The sequence below is a fragment of the Xyrauchen texanus genome, chromosome 29 (genome assembly GCF_025860055.1).
Source record: "Xyrauchen texanus isolate HMW12.3.18 chromosome 29, RBS_HiC_50CHRs, whole genome shotgun sequence".
NCBI classification, from domain to species: domain Eukaryota; kingdom Metazoa; phylum Chordata; class Actinopteri; order Cypriniformes; family Catostomidae; genus Xyrauchen; species Xyrauchen texanus.
The window spans coordinates 37,974,730-37,998,158 of NC_068304.1; the positions used below are offsets into that span (position 1 = coordinate 37,974,730).

The window sequence follows — 23,429 nt, forward strand, 5'->3', positions numbered from 1 at the left end:
TTCAGCAGGGGTAGCGCGTAGCACTATTCAGCTGTTGTGGCCGAAGATGGCGTCGTGTAGACGTGTTCAGCTACTGCTGCTCCTCATGTCGCTCTGTTTTCTCTCAGTATTCGCTCTTAAACCTCCTCAAGGTTTCGGGAATGTGCATCCTCCGGCCGTCGCCATGCACCAGCAGTTGAGAGCCGCGAAGCCGATTCCCGGGAATAACGCCGTCGCTGCTGCCGCGTCCTCCGGCTCTCAGTCCAGGAGATCCACCGGCTGGAAGCTGGCAGAAGAACAGGCCTGCCGGGACGACGTGACCCGGCTCTGTCCCAAGCACACCTGGACTAATAACCTGTCCGTGCTGGAATGCCTTCAGGACAAGAAGGAGGTGAGACAGGAGTCTTGCTTTATTATCACTATGAACCTGAAGCGAATCTCAGGGTGAGAAGCATCAGTAGGGCACTTTTATCCCCTGTCCTGCCATTATCACTATGAGTAACACACTGAAGTAATGTAGATAAGATGAAGTAATACATCTGAGCTCATTTCAGTTGGAATACTATATTAGATATTGCCATCCATACTATTATTAGAGCATTGATACATTGATACATAACATTTGGTATATTGATACATCTGATGCATTGATACATTGATGCATATCATTTGGTATATTGATACATTTGATGCATTGATACATTGATGCATAACATTTGGTATATTGATACATTTGATGCATTGATACATTGATGCATTTGGCATATTGATGCATTGATTGCTTCATGACATTTGATACATTGATGCATAATATTTGGGTATATTGATACACTGGATTCATTGATGCATTTGGGATATTGATACATTTGATGAATTGATACATTGATGCATTGATTGTTATATTACAGTTGATACAGTTGTGTTCAAATAAATAGCAGTGTGTTAATAAAAGCGGATAAAGTGCAAATATTTTTTAATAGCTTTTATTTCCATATTTCAAATGTAGTGGAAACATTAGACATTAAATTCCAAATCAAAGCATTTACACATTTGATCAAGTCTGCGTTATTCTTTTACAGGAAGCAAAGAAAGGAATGTTAATCTGTTAAAAAAACAGTGTTGACATGTTTCAAGATTTATCTTCTTTAAATTAATGAACTGATATTTAGTTGCATAACCATTGTTTTTTATAACATAACTGCTGTGCATCTGCGTTGCATCGAGTCAACCAGCGTCTGGCACCTAAACCGGTAATTCAACCCAGGATAAACAAACTGCACTCCACAGTTCCTGTGAATTTTTGGGTTTTGCTTCAGAAACTGCATTTTTAATGTCACCCCACAAGTTTTCAATGGGGTTGAGGTCAAGGGGATTGAGCTGGCCACTCCATTACCTCAATCCTTTTTGTCTGAAACCAAGATGTTGCTTGCTTCAAACTGATCCATGATCCCTGGTATACGATAAATAGGCCCAACATCGTAGTATGAAAAACATTCCCATACCACGATTTTTGTCCCACCATGCTTCACTGTCTTCACAGTGTACTGTGGCTTGAATTCAGTACCCGGGGGTCACCTGACGTACTGTCGATGACCACTAGACACCAAAAGAACAATTTTACTCTCATCTGTCCTCAGAATGTTACGCCATTTCTTTTTGGGCCAATCGATGTGTTCCTTGGCCAGTTTTAACCGATTCTGCACATGCTGTTTTTTCAACAATGGTGCTTTATGGGGGCTTCTTGCTGGAAGCTTAGCTTCGATCAAACGTCTTCTGACTGTAACAGTACTTACAGGTAATTTTAGATCATCTTTGATCTTTGTGGCAGTGATTGATTGGCTGAATCTTTGGCATTTTGACCATTCTTTGATCCATTTTAACAGTAGTTGCTCGTTATCTTCCACGTGTTTCTGTTTTTTGTTGCCATTTTAAAGCATTTGAGGTCATTTTAGCTGAGCATCCTATAATTTGCTGCACTTCTTTATACGTTGTCCCCTCTCCAATCAACTTTTGAATCAAATTACGTTGATCCCCAAATGATGGTTGGAACGGCCCATTTTATTTAGCAATTCAGATGGAAAAATATTTTATAACAATGTATGAAACATTTACTTCACTTCTTCCTTAATATAGGACAATTAAAGACACCTGTTTTGTTTTTTTACAGAATGAATGAATGAATTCTCAAATTAAACTCCACACTGCTGTTATTTTGAACACACCCCTTTCAATGAATGAGTCAATTACTCAGAACAAGCAGCGTGCGTGTCATGACAGTTGGGCCTGTTGTTTTTCTATGACACGACTACATCTAAGTAATTCAATTATTTGCATTGCAGAAATATCACTGCTACTTATAACAGTTCATCAGGTTACGTTGTACTGCTATTGTTTTGAACACAACTGTACATTACCTTTGATGCATTTATACTTTGATAAATGTACATTTCAGTTGATACATTGGTAACACTTAACAATAATTTTCTATTTGTTAACATTAGTAAATGCAGTATCATGAACCAATGAACAATCCTATTTTTTTTATTTTTTTAACACAGAATTTATTAACATATATTATTGTTTATTGTTAATGTTAGCTCATAATGCATTAGCTAATGTTAACTCATTTAACTTTTAAGGTTACAAATGTATTAGTATAGTACAGACATGGGCAAATTACAGAATACATTGTTGTATTGGTACATTGATGTACACTCAAAAAATATTTTTCAAAATATTCAAATCCAAATACGCATTTCAATTTTATATTTACCATTCAATTGTGTAATTTTCAATGGATGTTTTTTTAATAAAAAAAAAAATTTGTACATTTTATTTGGTTAATTTTATATATTTTTTTATGATATTTAAATGCGCAAATCTTATCTAATCTTATAATTATTTTTTGAGTGTATTTTTGGTACTTTTATATATTTACATTTACATTTATGCATTTGGCAGATGCTTTTATCCAAAGCAACTTACAGTGCACTAATTACAGGGACAATCCCCCCCGGAGCAACCTGGAGTTAAGTGCCTTACTCAAGGACACAATGGTGGTGGCTGTTGGGATCGAACCAGCAACCTTCTGATTACCAGTTATGTGCTTTAGCCCACTACGCCACCACCACTCCATAGTACACATACTTTCTGTCAAATTTTTGAGACTTTCATGAAACAAATGGTTTGTTTGTTTTTTAAGATGATTGTGTTTAAAGGAATATTCTGTGTTCAGTACATGTTGATTCTTCGATAGTATCTGTGGCATGCAATTGATTACCACAGATGGTAATTTTGTAAAGCCAAGAATATTGTTTTAGCTTTCCAAGATAAGTGTTGCAATACCTCGTTGTACGAATCACTGCAGTTTGATGATGAAATGAACACTAGAGGCGCTACAACAACAATTATTCCCTTTTGCACGAACGGCAGATCATCAGTTCATAAACACTTACTTTTCGCCCTGTTCCTCACACAACACTATGTTTTACATTTACTATGTGTATTTGTATTTTAACGTTTGCATTACATAACCAACTAAATTTATGAACTCATGTGCAATCAAATTTCACTTGCAATGCTAAGGTACGAGTCCCGAAGAGCACACGAGTCGATACGTGAAACGAAAGTGTCGCAGAAACACGACAAAATGGACAAAATGGACACTCATGCACATTTGCTTTTTCTGAGACTATAGTTAGGTTTAGGGTTGGGAGGTCGGTTTTGTTGATTTAATACTTGATAGAGCATTAACCTTAAATATCTTAATTACATTTAGCCTCAATGCAGTTGGATGTGCACTGTTCATTTTTGTTTAATCATTCATCATTGCCTCTTAAAATTGTGAAATTGTGGGTTGCAAGTTAATTTCATGCTCACGTATATGTTTTGATTGTGTTTTATAGTGTGGCAGCGGGGGCGTGGTCAAGCGCCTTACCGCTTTCCTCTCGGACGGCGCTTGACCACGCCCCGCTGCCACATATAGCTAACGCTGTATTTGATGGTATAAATTATGTTTAAAGCAGAAAATGTCTGCATCTGTGTAAAAGGAAAGGACATGCCCTCCCCATATCACAGTGATGAGCCTGCACTTACAAAAAGTACAATGTTTTACCATGTTCTTTGGACTCTATTCATGTCATTGGATTATCTGTAATGTGAATGTAACTTGTAAGAAAGAATTTTACAATATCTTATATTACTCTTCAGTATATTACTCTTCATCTGAAATCTTAGTAAGTAGTACATTGCTGATGCAGTATGTGAAACTGGAATTTCAACTAGCAAGAACTTAATTATAGATATCTGTAATTGTGTTTTGAAAATGTTTTTCAACCGCTTTACATGATTTACCTACTACATTGAGATCCCCTACTTTCATCGGGTAGTTCAGAAACGCCCATCCTGGTTTGGAAACGCCCACTGATTACTACTTTGAGATCCCCTACTTTTATCGGATAGTTCAGAAACGCCCATCCTGGTTTGGAAACGCCCACTGATTACTACTTTGAGATCCCCTACTTTTATCGGATAGTTCAGAAACGCCCATCCTGGTTTGGAAACGCCCACTGATTACTACATTGAGATCCCCTACTTTCATCGGATGGTTCAGAAACGCCCATCCTAGTTTGGAAACGCCCACTGATTACAACATTGAGATCCACTACTTTCATCGGATGGTTCAGAAACGCCCAACCTGGTTTGGAAACGCCCACTGATTACTACATTGAGATCCCCTACTTTCATTGGATGGTTGAAACGCCCATCCTGGTTTGGAAACGCCCACTGATTACTACATTGAGATCCCCTACTTTCATTGGATGGTTGAAAACGCCCATCCTGGTTTGGAAACGCCCACTGATTACTACTTTGAGATCCCCTACTTTTATCGGATAGTTCAGAAACGCCCATCCTGGTTTGGAAACGCCCACTGATTACTACATTGAGATCCCCTACTTTCATCGGATGGTTCAGAAACGCCCATCCTAGTTTGGAAACGCCCACTGATTACAACATTGAGATCCACTACTTTCATCGGATGGTTCAGAAACGCCCAACCTGGTTTGGAAACGCCCACTGATTACTACATTGAGATCCCCTACTTTCATTGGATGGTTGAAAACGCCCATCCTGGTTTGGAAACGCCCACTGATTACTACTTTGAGATCCCCTACTTTCATCGGATAGTTCAGAAACGCCCATCTTGGTTTGGAAACGCCCACTGATTACTACTTTGAGATCCCCTACTTTCATTGGATGGTTGAAAACGTCCATCCTGGTTTGGAAACGCCCACTGATTACTACTTTGAGATCCCCTACTTTCATCGGGTAGTTCAGAAACGCCCATCCTGGTTTGGAAACGCCCACTGATTACTACTTTGAGATCCCCTACTTTCATCGGGTAGTTCAGAAACGGCCATCTTGGTTTGGAAACGCCCACTGATTACTACTTTGAGATCCCCTACTTTAATCGGGTAGTTCAGAAACGCCCATCCTGGTTTGGAAACGCCCACTGATTACTATTTTGAGATTCCCTACTTTCATCGGATAGTTCAGAAACGGCCATCTTGGTTTGGAAACGCCCACTGATTACTACTTTGAGATCCCCTACTTTCATCGGGTTGTTCAGAAACGCCCATCCTGGTTTGGAAAGTTCAGAAACGCCCATCCTGGTTTGGAAACGCCCACTGATTACTACTTTGAGATAGTTCAGAAATGCCCATCCTGGTTTGGAAACACCCACTGATTACTATTTTGAGATTCCCTACTTTCATCGGATAGTTCAGAAACGGCCATCTTGGTTTGGAAACGCCCACTGATTACTACTTTGAGATCCCCTACTTTCATCGGGTAGTTCAGAAACGCCCATCCTGGTTTGGAAACGCCCACTGATTACTACTTTGAGATAGTTCAGAAACGCCCATCCTGGTTTGGAAACACCCACTGATTACTATTTTGAGATTCCCTACTTTCATTGGATGGTTAAAAAAAGCCCATCCTGGTTTGAAAATGTCCACAGATTTGGAAATGCCCATTGTTGTTCCGCAGAGACCTGTACTTTGCTGTAAGATTCGTAAAATCGTGGGAAATATTGAAGCTGAAGTATTACATCTTTCCAAGGGCGTGCCGCGTAGCCAAGAAATTATTTTTAGGTGGGCTTCAATAAAAATGGATGGAAGTTTTTGCCCAAATTCTTTTTTACCAAATTTTCCTTAACTGAAAAGCCGCACTTGCACACAGTTCTTTCACATTTTCAGAAATCAGAATTTATGCATTTTATAAATATATATTTGAAGTCAAAGAATAATGTCTAATATTCTGTGTGGGCCTGGGTCTAATTTGGGTGGGCCCAGACCTACTCTGGCCCATATTTGGCTATTCCAATGCATCTTTCTGATGTGTAATTTGGTGTTTGACACAGATAAATATGAATTGTATGGTAATGTATTAAATGTAAAAAAATAAAGGTCATGAGTTTAAATGATCATAACGATTGTGTAATCGTGGTGCCAACTTTTGCACTGGCAAGCACCATGCACAAATAAATCAGAAAATGCTATCTGCAACCTAGTTGAAATCCATTTGTTTGGAACCCGTAGTGCTAATCTACGTGACTTCCTGTAGAAACGCTGACCCAGTACAAGCACCAATGCCATCAGTATTCCACCAATTTTGGCTTGCGCAACAGAGAGAAGATACTAATTATGCTAGCATGAATCAAACATCAAGACAAGCTGCAAACTCGGCTTGTAGTCACTTCCTCCTCCCCGGCATGCCACGTTTATTGGCTTGCGAACGGTTGCTTCAGCAGTCTGGACTGAGGCTTTAATTATTGGGATAATTGCTTTGCAGAAGCACCGTCACAGCTGTGGTCTCCTGAAGAAGGTAAATGATGTCTATAAATCTCTTTCTCACGTCTCCCAGAGGTCAGACTCCTCTGGGTCGGTCTTTTTGAATGAACCTTGTCAAACGCTGTAATGTGGTCGTGGCACAACTGTAACACATCTGCCTCAATTTCATTTGCATTTTTAGCAGGTTCCTCTGCTGGTGGGTCGCCTCGGTGGGTTTCGCATAAACAAAGCAGCTAGCGTGACTGATGTGAAAACCCTCCCACAGGGTCCAGGGCTGAGAGGGGAGACCCAGATAAAATAAATGAAAGAGCTTGGCTCTTAGTCAAACATTTGTTTGATGTGGTACAATTGAATGTGAGAGGCAGCTAGGATAATGTGTTTTTGCGGTTTATCAAGCAACTTTATGATGAATAAGCTACACTCTTTGTTGATGAGTTTATGTGTGGCTGTCCTTTTAACAGCCAGACTGTAAAGCTATTTGTCTGGAGATGTCGATTTGCCATGCTAATGAATCTAAAATGAAGTTGAATGAACCTGTACAATGACCCACTGTGGGAGCGACCAGGTGTCTTGTGGCGTTTTCAGCTCTTTATGTTACCAAAGAGTGATGCATGGTCTTGAGGTGGCCAGTGATGTTGACGAACACTAGCTGTGTTCCAAAACCTAGTGTGTTGCCTACATAGGAAGTTGTATCCTTACTGAAAAGGAACCTAAAATTGACTAATTTGGAACACACTAAGCAGACAGCAACTTCGCATGACACTAATAGTGCTCCTCACATGAGGCGCATAAGAGATGCAAGTCGACCAACATAGTCTCGCGACAACTCCTAATTCGTATGAGATTGTGAAATCATCATCTCGGCTCATATAAAAATTTACGACTTTTAATCAGTCAACTCAATTTCAACTCTATTCTAAACAGGCATCAAATTTAATCTAGCCTCCTATTCAACACTTTATTTGAGAAAATAAATGTCTGTGAACAAATTTGGTTACTCGTTTCCATTTTTATTTAGCGATACAAATGATTGATGTATGTCAGCAACCTTTTATACGCTTTCCTCGTCTCATTTCAAACCGTAATGTTTTCTTCCATGGTACACCAGTTATTTTCGTATTAAAATCATGGTTAGGTTTGGGGTTTGGATAAAGCATAAAGTCTTTGGTTAGGTTTAAATGAGGAGTTAAAGAGCACCAATATGGTTTTTAAATGTGCCTAATTTGGTTTGTGGTTTTCAGCCAGTTGTTGTTGTTGTTGTTAATGACCTCCATTGACCTCATAACTGATGTTTGGGCAAGTTTTGTTATTTTTTTGATGACCGTGGAAAACTCATAAAATAGCTAGCCAGTTTTTGTACCTGCTGACATTTGATTTAGTGAGGACAACACAGGGGTTATAACAGTTCAATACAATAGCTTTAATCTTTTTGATACGCCTAATTAGATTAAACGAAATGAGGGGAGATATATTTGCTTAAAAAGAGTCATGAGAATGCGATTCTTTGAGGCAGAATGGCTTAATAAAGGATTTCTTTGCATTGCTTAGTCAGGCACGGTAATTATGAATCATTGATGTTTTACATTCAGTTAACAGAGTTGTCAAGCCCAAAATAAACATGCTGCATCTGTCTTGTTTGTTTTGTCACATAAAAGATTTAGCACGAAGAGCTGCGATGTGCACCTCCTTAGTTCAGGAACAGGTGTAAAGCTTGTAGTGCAGTAAATGATTTACATTTATTTTCTTTGCCTCCTTAGAATATTCATAAACATTCAACAGCTATTGTTTTAAGGCATATTGTATGATGGACAGTGACCGAGCCTTTGTTTGTTCTTTTTATTTTTTGTTGTAAATCATGAAAGTAAAATGAAAAACAGTGGGCCGGAGTTTCTGACTCATAATAAAGAACCCAGTTGAATTGCCGTTATCTCCAGGTCACAGCATTCACTGCACATACGGATGGATGTTTTATTTTCTGTAATTTCACTCAGTGCATCTCAGTCACAGCTACAGAGGTAATTGGGTGCTGAGTTGTCTCCTTATTGGTTTTTATATCCTTTCATAATCATGTTGTGATTATTAATGCTGGCAGCCTGTTAAATGGTTATGCATCAACAAATAATGTTAAACAAAAGTGACCGAATAGCAACAGCTAAAAATCACATAGAACGCACTGGCAAACATAGAAACATGCAAAAGACACTCCGAGCGGCCTAGAGACAGCATAGCAACACACTAAAAACCCACCAGAATGCCTTAGCATTCACATAGCAACATGGTAACAAACAACCCAGAGTGCCCTAGCATAGGAATTGCAACATGCTAAAAACCCATCCAGAACGCCCTAGCGGCCAAATAGCAACAACCACACAAACAACCCAGAGTGCTCTAGTGTATGAATTGCAACATGCTAAAAAAAAAACATATCGCCCTAGCGAATGAATTGCAGCATACTAAAAACCACCCAGATTGCCCTTGCGACCGAATAGCAAAATACTAAAACAACACCCTAGCATCATCATAGCAACATGCAAACAAACCACCCAGAGTGGCCTAGCGTCATCATAGCAACATGCTAACAAACAAACTAGAACGCCCAAGCGACCAAATAGCAACACGCACACAAACAACCCAGAGTGCCCTAGCATAGGAATTGCAACATGCTAAAAACCCATCCAGAACGCCCTAGCGGCCAAATAGCAACAAGCACACAAACAACCCAGAGTGCCCTAGTGTACGAATTGTAACATGCTAAAAACCACCCAGAACGCCCTAGTTTTGAAATGGCAACACGCTAACAAGGCGAACGCCCAGATCGCCCTAGCGACCTTATCAGAACAAGCTAAATACCATCCAGATCGCCCTAGTGACCTTATCGGAACAAGCTAAATACCACCCAGATCGCCCTAGCGACCTTATCGGAACAAGCTAAATAGCATCCAGATCGCCCTGGCGACCTTATCGGAACAAGCTAAATACCATCCAGATTGCCTTAGCGACCTTATCAGAACAAGCTAAATACCATCCAGATCGCCCTAGCAACCTTATCGGAACAAGCTAAATACCATCCAGATCGCCCTAGCGACCTTATCGGAACAAGCTAAATACCATCCAGATCGCCCTGGCATCATCTTATCAACACACAAACAAACCACCCAGAGCACCCTAGCGTTCTTGCCACTCATTATTAACACATGCGAATGAGTTTGCAATTTGCAGCAAATTATTGCCAGAAGTTTGCATTTGAGTGGCAAAGTTTGCCACAGTGGTTTGCCAGAACTTCTAATTTGTATATGGGTGCATAGCAAAATGTTAAAACCACTTAGAACACTCTAGTGTCTGAATAACAACACGCTAAAACCACCCAGCGGCCTGGGTAGCTCAGTGGTAAAGATGCTGGCTATCAACCCTGAAGTTTGCTTGTTCGAATCCCAGGGTGTGCTGAGTGACTCCAGCCAGTTGTCCTAAGCAACCAAATTGGCCCGGTTTCAAGGGAGGGTAGAGTCACATGGGGTAACCTCCTCGTGGTCACTATAATGTGGTTCGTTCTTGGTGGGGCGCGTGGTGAGATGTGCGTGAATGCAGTGGTGGATGGCGTGAAGCCATCTTCGTGGCAACACACTCAACAAGCCAAGTGATAAGATGCGTGGGTTAACGGTCTCAGATGAGGAGTCAGCTGGGATTCGTCCTCGGACACCAGGATTGAGGCGAATCGCTACGTGTCCACGAAGACTTAAAAAAGCACATTGGGAATTGGGCATTCCAAATTGGGAGAAGCACCCTTGCGATCCCACAGCAACACATTAAAATCCACTCAAAACATACTTTTTTTATTATGTGTTGCCATGTGGTTGCTAGTGTGTTTTTGGTGTTTGGTGGTGGTAGCAACTGCCTAAAAACATCCAGAACACCCTAGCTTCATTGCAGTTAGTTTTGCATGGGCAAGCACCACTCTTTCTGTAGAAAATATAAAAAATATCCCTTTGAAATTCAAGTTGCAATGTGTGACAAATCCAATGCAAAGATTTTGGCACTGGTTTTAATAAGAAGCCACATGAACGGACATCTACAGGTGAAATGTTTTTGAAGTTGTGTTCACACATCAACATGTGCAAAGCAAGTGCAGGTGGGGTTGTTTTCCAGGATATGAAGGGGTTCTGGAGATGTCAGGTGTTTGAATAATTCTCTTGGTGTTCATATCACGAATGTAGTACATGTATCTTATGCATAAAATGCGTTTCACCGCAACCAAATCCCTGACCAAATGAAACTTCACCTTTTTATCAGGTGTCAGTCTGACTGAAGCTCGTTCTTTTTGAGGATGCCTCATCCGTGTCTTGTTTCGTCTTCTCTTTTGCCTTATTTGTTATGACAGATCCAAACCTGCCTCTGTCCGCATTGCTGCAGAGGTGATATCACTGACACACAGAGAAGGGATTTGTGTCCCTCAAAACGGCTTTATTTAACTAGCAGTAGTGGTAAATATACTGTACAATTACAGGTGCATACGATTAATAACTCGAAATACATCGATTAATAAACTAAACATCTTATCACAAAATAAAGAACCAATGTTTTTTATGTCTAAAGTGAGCATCCTGCACATCTAATTGTAATGGATTTATTCAGAGGAAATGTGTGTTTATCAATTTACATGCTACCTGTTTTAACATTAACAGTTGTGATGATTGTTATTCAGCATTCTAGATATTTCCTGATACATTAATGGAGTGGTGGTGGTGTAGTGGTCTAAAGCATAACTGGTAATCTGGTAATCAGAAGGTTGCTGGTTCGATCCCCACAGCCACCACCATTGTGTCTTTGAGCAAGGCACTTAACTCCAGGTTGCTCCGGGGGGATTGTCCCTGTAATAAGGGCTCTGTAAGTCGCTTTGGATAAAAGCATCTGCCAAATGCATAAATGTAAATGTAATATAAATGTTTACCTAACAACCTAAGAAAAAGTCCATGGGCATGTTATTTATCCAACTACCCCCTAATTATTTAATTGTATGCTTGGAAAATAGTACCACATTGTGTCAAGCATCATATCAATCAAGCCAAACCGTTTTTTGTCTTTGTAGAAATACAAGATTATCAATTGTACTCCAGGAGGTTGTTGCGTTAAATAGAAAAATATGAAGGGTCAGTGTGCATGGTTGAAATATTACGTATGTGTATGTATAGGAATGCAAGTCAGATGTCAATAGGGTGTTCCAATCAGTCTAATTATTTTGAAGGTTCTCCCTTAAGCAAGGAATTGCCTAAATCAAACATGATGTTCTTTTTTAAGAAGGAATTTAAGGTCTTTATAATGGAGATTTGCTACACATATGATAAGACGTCTTTGTCCTTCTTAGTTCCTATTCCCTTTTAATTATTAGAGAAAGTGTCTTGTTTTTGTCATGCTGTAAACCTTTTCCCTTAGACTTTGTTCGGCTCTTGGAGGCCTGTTTCATCAGAACAGAGACTCACATGGGCCTGAGATTCTGATTAAACTCTAATTGCAAACACCAACCTCCAATTTTGGATCCATATGAAGTCAATAAGGAGCTGAGGAGTTGGCCTTGTTTTTCTTGCCTCTGAAAGTTGTAGGAAAGCCCTTATTAGGACTGTGTAAAACTGTGTTTACTTCAGCGAGCATCATCTCTTCCGTCATAGAAATGCAATGGATGGCCAAGTACGAGCAAAGAATGTTTGAAAAGTAATGTTTAAGGCCTGTCTCTAAAAACTACGGTTGTATTCACAGTTGTCTACAGAGAAGCCAGAGATCATTTTAATAGGGAGCCATGGATGAATTTCATATGACTTGACTTCAAACCACCTTGATATGCATTGCAAAGAGACATCGGATGTCACTGAGCATTGAGCTCATCTGTTCAAGTCCAGTGATATATAATGTTTCCTCTTGCTTCATAATTACTTCGATTCAAGCTACTAACTGATGCTTTTTCCATTGAGACCGTTAACATTTCAACTGTTTCGCCCATTGACCAGCCCTCATTGCTATGTGATCTAAAGCATATGCTTTGATATTTAGCTTCTTTATTTTGTTATTGATTACAGTGTGAAACAAATTAATTGGAATAGAAAAAGACACAAAGGATTGATATCACTGATTAAAACTTATCGCGGAGAAAATTAATCGTTCTTTTGAATCAATTCTTTGGTTGAGGGTACGAGAAAAAAGTATGAGAGATCTTTTGGAATCATAAGTCAGCCGAAATAATAGTCGGCATGGTGGTTCAGTGGTTAGCACCGGGTTAGCCTCACAGCAAGACGGTCCAGGGTTCGAGTCCTGGCTCAACTGGGCCTTTCTTTGTGGAGTTTGCATGTTCTCCCTGTGTTTGTTTGGGTTTCCTCCGGGTGCTCCGGCTTCCCCCGCCTCCAAAAAGTTAATTGGTGACCCTAAATTGGCTGTAGGTGAGAGTGTGACTGTGTATGTCTGTGTGATGGACTGGCCACCTGTCCAGGGTGTTTCCCTGCCTTCGGCCCGAGACAAGCGTCTATAGAAGATGGATGTATTTAAATATTTGTTTTAAACTTCCACACAGTCAAACAACTATGCGGTATTTATCAGAATTTGAATTTGTTTTAAATATATATATTTAACATACTTGATGTTTAATATAAATATTTAATGTTTATATTATACTGAGAAAACCAACAGTATATAAATTTACAATAGATCTGCATATGTTATTAACCGCCTTGAGTGTATTTAGTCCTGGTGTACAAATAGAAATGTTCTGGATGCGGAGGAGGAACTGGGGGATTGATCTGGGTGTGGTGACTGATCTCAAATATCAGTATGTTCCTATTTAGGGCCACTGCTGTGATATCGTATTCTGTTCCCCATCAAGAATTTTAATGATGAAGCTGCTGATTAGTTGTGGTGTTTGTACGCCAGTGCCGTTCGTTTCTTAGATATTGGCTCAGTGTTGCCTCCTGTTGCCATAGGTGTCAAGTAAATGTGCTCCAGTGTTTCTTTTGGTATATCTGTAACCCTACGTTCCCTTTAGTGAAAACAATGGGTAAACTAACAATGAACAATACTTTTACAGCATCTTGGTTAATGTTAATTTATGTGTATACTAGTACAACCCCAATTCCAAGTTGGGACAGTAAGAAAACTGTTAGTAAAAACAAAAAGTAGTGATTTGTAAATTATATTCCCCCTTTGCTTTTTTGAAAACGAAAATTTATTCATTTAAAAACAAAACAAAATGTGACCAAAATAATGAAAAAGTAATCCAATATAATTTGTGAGATTTAATATTTTCCTAATGAACCAAGTTAAAAGGACCTCTTCATAATTAACCGCATTAGCTGGAAGATCGTGTATTTGAAATGTATGCAAAAGGAACATTATAACGTCATATGAATCTATAGGCACTTTTCCACTGCACGTCACGGTTCGACTCGCCTCAACTCTACTCGCTTTTCTGATTTTGCATTTCCACTGCAGTTTAGTGCCCCTCAACGTGGGTGGGATTATAGGCTGATCGTCATAGTTGCATCCTCTATCTTGGCTGCGTCCATGGCACTCTCCCTCCCATTGCTCGCTGGTTTAGATAGCGTCCATTTGGTTGTTCCACTTCCATGGTTCTGTAGTCACTTTTTCCCTACACTGTCGGTAGGTCGGTGGTAGCCGTGTGCGGACAACAGATGAGACACTTCCTGAAAGACATTTTCGTTTCGCTCATCGCTAACGAGTGGACCGCCTGCACACCGTTTATTGACCACAGCGTGGTTTTGCGCACAGCCATTTCTTTTTTCACAATTCGAAAGTCGCGTGAACAAATGATACTGTTATCGCTGTTGCTAACTTTAAAACTAGCGGGTTGATGTCACGTGTTGGAAATCTAGTGATGATTCCCCCTGACCAATCAGTGATCTGCAAGGTTTTGATGTCACATTTAGTATCGTCTCGGCTCACTTGGAACCTCGACCGAGGTGGTACTAAAAAAAGTAGCAGGTACCAGGTACTATCCACAGTGGAAAACCACAATAAAGCAAGCAGAGTCGAGTTGAGTCCAGTTGGACCATGCAGTGGAAAAGCCCCATATATTGAATCGAATCAAGATCTTGTGAATCGGATTCAAATTGAATTGGGAAATGTGTATCAATACCAGCCCTAGTAACCTATTCCATCAACTTTATACTACGTGCAACACCTTGTTGTGTTAGCACAGGTAGAATTTCTGTTTTACATGCAAGTCCTTATAAACGGGCTGACACATTATAGTCAAGCCGTTGCTAGAACTTTGTATGTGAATGTGCATTGATTTTTGCCTGTGTTGTCGTCCCTTGACAACTGCTTATTGCATTTACATGCACTATGAGTCACTCAGCGCTTGCGGATTGTGTTTGTTGACAGCAAGCAGATAGTGGTCACACACAGCTAGTCTGAGGAAAACCAGACGTGACTTATGAGGTAAATACCACGGGAGGAAAATGTCAAGTTTTGACAGAGCACAGGAGCCACTGTTTGTGAGGCTTGAAGATACATAAAGGGTTTTACCTAAATATTATAATTCTGTCATCATTTACTCCATTTGATATTTTGTCTTTTGTTTAACCCAAGTAATTCCAAGCTCTTTTTCCACACAATAAAAGTGAATGGGAACTTGGACTGTCGAGCTCAAAAAATTGATGGTAAAATATTATAAAAGGAGTTTATATGACTTAAAATTCTAACTAAATTCTTTCTATTTCTCTCTCTTTTACAGGAGACGGAGATTGCTGGTGACTGTAACCATGTAAGTGCTTAAACAGGCCTGTCTTTATAACATCAGCGTTCTGCCCAAATATGACTCATCATCTTTATTTTTATGTCACTACCATTCTCACCTGTTTACAAGACCCTTTACACAAGCTTCATTCTTTCAGACCGGTTCTGTGTAGCTTTACGAGAGACAAAGTGTCAGAAGCATTTAGAGATCGGGAGCATCAGCGAGTCATTTCAGAAAAATAATGGCCTAATCACGGTCTAATGATGGCGGCAGCATGCAGTTAATTTGGTGATGTCTCGAGAGGGGAATCTGCTCCTGATCTCACTCCCTCATATTCAGTGCTTTGATGTTCTCGTTACAGCCGCTGTGAAGAGGTCTGCTCCACAAATCAGAGATGCAGGAAATGTAGACGAATGATTCAGGCTTGAGTCACCCTTCTCATTATGCGATAATAATTATATAAAGACCTGATACCGACATTTTTAAAATTGGAAACTGATAAACATTTATCAGCACAGTTAGAAGTCACTAATTATGTCACTAATGTGCAATCTGGTTTCTGAGAGGCAAAATGCTGACCAACAATCATACCACGGTCCAAATCACTATCACCATATTTTTCCCCATTCTGATGGTTGATGTGAATATTAACTGAAGTTCCTGACCCATATCTGCATGATTTTATGCACTACTGCCACACCATTGGCTGATTAGATAATTGTATGGATGATTGTTGGTGCCAGATGGGCTGGTTTGAGTATTTCTGTAACTGCTGATCTCCTGGGATTTTCACACACAACAGTCTCTAGAATTTACCAAATTTGGCACAGAATGGTGCCAAAAACAAAACATCTAGTGAGCACCAGTTCTATGGATGGAAATGTCGGAGGAACCGCTGCCGTCCGCCGGGATGCGGAGGAGCAGCTGCCGTCCCGAATGGCCAAAGGGGCAACTCCTCCCCTCCAGGAAGGGAGGAGAGGGAGTAAGTCAGACCGGAAGATTCCTCGGCCTGAATTGGGCGGTGTGGGTATGTGACACGGAGGAGGGAGGAGAGAGATTAAAGGAGGAGCTGGGGACGCCAGAGAGAGAGAGAGAGAGAGAGAGACACACACAAAGCAGTGTTCGTGTGTCTGCGCTTTTGTTTATGTTAAGTCTTTGTCAGTCTTTTATTAAATATCTGTTGATTGATATCCGGTTCCTGCTTCTTCCTTTCCCAAACAAGTAGAGATCCGTTACATATATGCTTATGTAATACATTGTGTAAAATCAAAGTTTGATTTTATAAATTGTGTGCAATATATTTTCAATGATATTTTTATGTAATTATAAATTTACACAATATATTATTTTAAATAAATGTTTTAAATTTTGTACATTTTATATAACATATTTTATACATTGTGTATAATGTGTATTTCAGCGTCATATTGACTGTGTTTTCACTTTGGCTTTGCGATTAGCAGTTCATTAACAAGCAGTAGTTCATGTTTATACAGTGCTGGGCTGTTTGTGGTTATTCAGTTCACTGATTTTCCAATAAAGAATGTCACGTGTTGAATGGTTGACATTGATATGCATTGTTCTCTTTTTTTTTGGCAGTTATTGTGGAACTACAAGCTAAATCTCACTACAGATGCAAAGTTTGAGTCTGTGGCACTGGAAGTGTGCACAAGCACCATGTTAGAGGTCAGTTTCCGTCAGGGCTCAACGTATTGTTCTTCAATTACCCAACAAGTTAATCATGCTCTCTTTGAGACTGCAGCAGTACAGCTCAGTGCGTGCGTGTGCGTGTGCATGTGTGTGTGTGTGTGTGTGTTGATGTCTGTATAAATGTAGATGGACACTATGCATAATGCATTAGTAATGCAGTATGCTTTTATGTTTGACTGCACTTAGAGCTGTGATAATATAATTAAAATGAATCCCAATAGACAAGACAAGTTTCTCACTAACGTGTGTGTGTGTGTGTGTGTGTGTGTGTGTGTGTGTGTGTGTGTGTGTGTGTGTGTGGATACACATTTGTGTTTGACAATTTAATCACCATTATAGAAACTGACTCCAGATTTAATTGAGAATCTTAATTCTGTTGCATTGATCCTTGACTGTTCCGTCTCATGTAATACTCTGCGGATAATGAAGAGCGTTAAAGGGATGGTACAATTTCCATGCACATTTTGGGAAAACATCTTTTAATGTTTTTCTCAGCTGAAAGAGTGTGCAGATGAGGAGAGAGGAAAGGCTATCTGATGTCCTGCCTGGTGGATCACCGCAGCAACATCACGGAACGCCAGTGCAATCAGTACATCACCAAAATGACCACCATCATCTTCAGCGACTATCGGCTTATTTGCGGCTTCATGGACAAATGCAGAGAAGACATCAACACCCTGCAGTGTGGAAGCATCAGCGTTGGAGAAAAAGTAAGCTTGCATTCCAGTAATACCAGAGATCGCTTTGACACCCAGCCTGATTTAAACCGCAAACCTTCAGGCCATTCTAGAATATCCCAAAAGATGTTGGCTTGGCACCAGATGACCATTCCTGAAACGTCGACGCTCCTACGGGCATGCTGGAACGTGGGCACCCGGTCGCCACACTTCCCTCGTTCCCCCGGGTGCACATGCAAATGAGAATTTATTTTCTCTGCAGGAATTATAAAAAGGCCAGAGTTAATTTTAGACTTGTCTGCTCCTTGACTTTAAATAGCTAAACTCAAAGTGCTACTGACATGTAGAAGATTGCAAATTACTAAAGAGTTTTAAAGGTAGAAGAAGAGTTTTATATTTGTCTTCGTCGTGGGTGTGATCATCTTGTCTTTTAGATCACGGGCTTTGCAGAATAATTATGTTAGGACTAAGAAACTAACATCTTTGACCATGCTGTTGAGTACTGCAGAAAGAATTTAAACACTCAGTTTGTAAAATAAAAAAGGAAAAATCATGTTTGCAATAATGCACTTTCAAGGGAGTCTATGAAGGAAAGACATTTCAGAGAGTTTAAAAGCAGAAATTAGAAAATGTTTTTTGCACTGTAGTTTGAGTTGTTTGAGCTGTAAAGCTAGTAAGCGATTAAGCGATTACATCACACTTGTCACATTTTGCAGCTATACATTTCAACCGCTTTTATTCCTGTGTCAATTCTTGACCCCTAGACGCCCTGATGTAAGCTTGTTTTTCCTTAATTTTGTTTCAGGTGAGACGGTTGATGTCGACTGAACTTATGAACCCGGAACGTTTCTTTTAGATTTTGCCCCTAATGAAAATGACTGTTCAAATGTAATCATTGACCTTAGTTTACAAAGTTACTTTGGATAGTGCCTTGGAGAGTGGTGTTTCATGGGCTGTTAGAAACTGTCATCAGGAAGTATTCCTTGGTTTTTGGTCTTCTGGTTTATGGGTCCCTTAAAGGAATATTCGGGTTCAATACAAGTTAAGCTCAGTCTACAGAATTTGTGGCATATTGTTGATTACCACAAAAATGTAATTTCGACTTGTCCCTCCTTTATCTTTAAAAAAGTAAAAATGGAGGTTACAGTGAGGCACTTACAATGGAAGTCAATGGGGGCCAATTTTTGGAGGATTTAAAGGCAGAAATGTGAAGCTTATAATTTTATAAAAGCTCTTACATTGATTCTATTGTTAAAACGCATTTATTATTTTAGCTGTAAAGTTCTTTACATTGTCATTATTTTCAGTCATTTTAGGGTTTGTTGACGTTACATCGCCATTAGGGCTGGGACAACGCAAAAAATACGTCGACGCAAAATATGCGCGTCGATTCGTCGGACCCAAAACAAAGATGGCGGCGCCGGCGAGTAGTAGTAGCAACACAAGTGGCTCCCCAGACTATCAGAAGTGCAAGGCGGCATGCACTCGTTCCTCTAAAGTATGGGAATTCTTTAATTTAAAAGGAAACAATTCCGTGATATGTTGTCTTTGCAAAATGGATATGGCCTTCCATTCTAGCACCACGGCAATGCACCAGCATCTGAAGAGGCGCCACCGGTTGCAGCTGCAGATGACAGAGCACCGTAAGTTTTTTTCAACTCCCCACTTTGCACTTTCGATGTTGGAGTAGGCTATAATACGTTATGCGACACCTAAAGTTTTAAACATAGCTATTAATAATAAGCTTATAGCTATGAATGTCAGTGAAAAATACATAGAGGACACTGACAAGCGCTGACAGACAGGACCAAGCAGGTAACATTTAATAAAGTCTCAACTTTCAAATTTGGTCATTCAAAGAAAATTAAACCATAAATAGGCCTACTATTTTGTGGCTCTTTAATGTGTCGTGACAGATTGCCTCAGTTAAAGCTGCTCGTGAACCGATCATCTTTTCCTTGGTTAACTTATAGCATCAAATAGGCTAAACATGAATGTAGCCTACATCAGAAGGACTGTTGTTTTAACTGCGGAAAGATGTCAGTACAGTAGCCTACAATCCATTATTCAAATTCAAATCCACCGGCGTTAATCTTCTCTCTCCTGACTACTTTGTCGGACAAAAATGGCGTATTATGATTGATTGATCAGATCGCCAGTCAATCAAACTCCGGCAAATTTTTTTTTTACATTTTATACACCCCACCCCGATGAAACCGGTATTACGGTGTTGTCTAAGTCGATTAATCGAATCGAAATCGAATCGGACTGAAAAAATGAATCGTTAGATTAATCGATGCATCGAAAAAATAAATCGCTAGATTAATCGTTTAAAAAATAATCGTTTATCCCAGCCCTAATCGCCATGGCAACAAATTGGCTATAACTTTACACAGAAGATTAGGAAGTGATTTTATCATGCTAAAATCATGTTTACATGCACATTGTTTATGTAATGTGGATATACCTTTGAAACAGTGAGTATGTTAACGTTCAAAAATTTGCCAGATTCACTTCCATTGTGTTTAATTTTGTACTTGTGGTTCATTTATCACTTTCTTGCTTTAATCTTCTGTTTTTCCTCTTTTATTGGTATATAAACAAACGTACATCCTAGCATATGTGGTGTCCTAAACCAACTCAAAATTGAGTTGTCCCATGCGTGTGAGCCTAGTAATTTATTTTTTATGTTTCAGGACCTGCACTCTCAAGGTGAGGTGATTGCATGTCTGGAGCGAGCTCTGGTGAGGGAGGCAGAGCAGCAGCAAAAGGCCCATCCAATCAAAGATGACTGTAAGAAGGCCATCATAAGGGTGGCTGAACTGTCAGCCGATGACTTTCACCTCGACCGTTACCTCTACTTCTCCTGCCGAGAAGACCGGGAGCGCTTCTGTGAAAACGTACGTACCAGCTTGTCTGTCTCACTCAAAACTCAGAGAATCTCGAAGTCTCCTCTCATGATCATGTTTGAATGGTTACCCACATCCATCTCAATGGCTGCATCTCAGTTCATATCCAGGAAAACATGGAAATTTTAGGGAATTTTAAAATTGTGTTTTCCAGGCCTGCACTGGAAAAAAGATACTTTGAATTCACATGATTTAATCATCGGTTCCACATGAATCAATCAAGTTTTTTCTTCTTGGTTTAGTTTATTATTTCTTTGTCAGTAAACCTAATTAGTTCACGTAATTGCAACACAAATGACCTAATTACGTAGCCTCAAAGTGATTTGCATATTTGTCCTCCCTGACATTAGGACTGGGTAAAAATTTGGATTTTCTGCTGCATCTCGATATTGATTCTGAAATCCCAAGATCGATTTATTAATCTATGTAGCAACCATCTACAATGCAAGTAAATGGTAAATAGTCTGCACTTTTATAGCACCTTTATTAAACTTTGTAGTTACGAAAGTGCTTTACACTGTGTCCTATTCACCCATTCACTCGCACTCACACACTAATGATGGCAGAGCTGACCTGCAAGGTGCTAGCCTGCCATTGGGAGCAACTTGGGGTTCAGTGTCTTGCCCAAGGGCACTTCGGCATGTGGAGTCATGTGGGCCTGGAATCAAACCACCAACCCTACGATTAGTGGCCGACCCGCTCTACCACCTGAGCCACCGCCATCACTCACCATTGATTGAGTAGTACAGTAATCCATAAGACTCCAGTCTGGATTCATATGGATGGCTGTTTACTGTTGAATGAGCGCAGTGCACATTAGCGAGAGCGAAGAAGCAGTTGTTTTACCTCATCAGTGAAATGTGTTATTAGAATGAATGTTTCTTTTTACCTTTTTGATAACCAACTGACTATAAATAACAGAAATGATATTAAAGGAGACACAAAACTGAAAATGGAGTGTTTGGATTTCGTCTTTGGACAAACAATACACGGAACGAAGCAAGAGGAAACTTTTACTTGCATAATAAATATTGACTTGCTTGTACAAGTACAAAATCTACACGCTCTTGAGTTTTGCAACAGTTTACCTTCTAACATCCAACAGGCGTGTTGATGGTCTGTATCATGCTTTAAAACTGAAAGAGTTTGACGTCATTAAATGCAATGTAAATGTAACTATATGGAATATCACAGCTCACTTCAGAGCCCACTACAGCCAAATAAGGTCAATTTTCTTCATGGCACTCACTCACGAGACACAATACGCTGTAAAAAACTAGGCTGAATCCAGCTTCCATATTGCCTGCTTTTTGTTCAGTAAAAGGATCACAGTGCTTAAAGCAGGGGTGTCAAACTCAGTTCCTGGAGGGCCACAGTCCAGCAGAGTTTAGCTCCAACCCTAATTAAACACACCTGAAGCAGCTAATTAAGGTCTTCAGGAGTGCTTGAAGATTACATGGAGGCATTTTGGAGCAGGGCTGGAACTAAACTCTGTTTACACCCCTGGCTTAAAGGGATAGTTCACCCAAGAATGTATAATTTTGTCACCCTTATGCCATCCCAATGTGTGTTCTGCTGAACACGCATGAAGATTTTTAGAAGAATATTTCAGCTCTGTAGGTCCATGCAATGCAAGTGAATGGTGACCAGAACTTTGCTCCAAAAAGCACATAAAGGCAGCATAAACGTAATTGAAATGACTCCAGTGGTTTAATCCATGCCTTTAACGTTGATTTGTTTCTCACTCACATCTATCATATTGCTTCTGAAGACATGGATTAAACCACTGGAGTCTTATGGACTATTTTTATGCTGCCTTTGTGTGTTAAAATGTCTGGTCACCATTTACTTGCATTGAATGGTCCTACAGAGCTTAACAATTCTTATAAAATACTTAATTTGGGTTCTGCTGAAGAAAGAAAGTCATACACATCTGGGATGGCATGAGGGTGAGTAAATGACGAGAGGATTTTTATTTTTGGGTGAACTATCCCTTTAAGTTCTTCTCAGCCTGGCTAGTAAATATTCTCAGAATATTTACTAGCCAGTGGTTAGTAATGGACTTTTTTTTTAGTCGTATAGCACCTTACAAAAGGGGCGGGCCAGCATGAGCGTTGATTGACAGCTGCCCCTTAGGTGCTGCGAGTAAGTATGACAGGATTAGACCACACAGCTGCTTCGTGTAGGAGTACATGCGGGAGATGTGTTGATGTAGACACATCAGATGTGTGACTTTTAAGTGTCATATATCTTCTGATTGACTTGTTTAGATGTCTCAATGCTTAATGTTTCCATGGATGTCTTTTTTGTGTGTTTCAGACCCAAGTGGGAGAGGGCAGAGTGTATAAATGTCTTTTCAACCATAAATTTGAAGAAGCAATGTCGGAAAAGGTGCGACGTGTATAATTACTGCTATATTGTTATGCATTGCATTTAAAGGAATGATCTGGGTTTAAAACAAGTTAAACTCTAATGACAGCATCTGTGACATGCTGGCGATTACCACATAATTTGACTAAAATAATTTTTTAGACTCACTCCTGAGAAATCATTAGAAGATAATAAGTTA

General features: G+C 39.8%; 1 pseudogene; it reads left to right on the top strand.

The window, feature by feature from the left end:
• The first annotated feature begins 13 nt into the window (after positions 1–13).
• LOC127623329 (Golgi apparatus protein 1-like) overlaps positions 14–23,429 on the top strand; it is a 53,894-nt pseudogene continuing 30,478 nt past the window's right edge.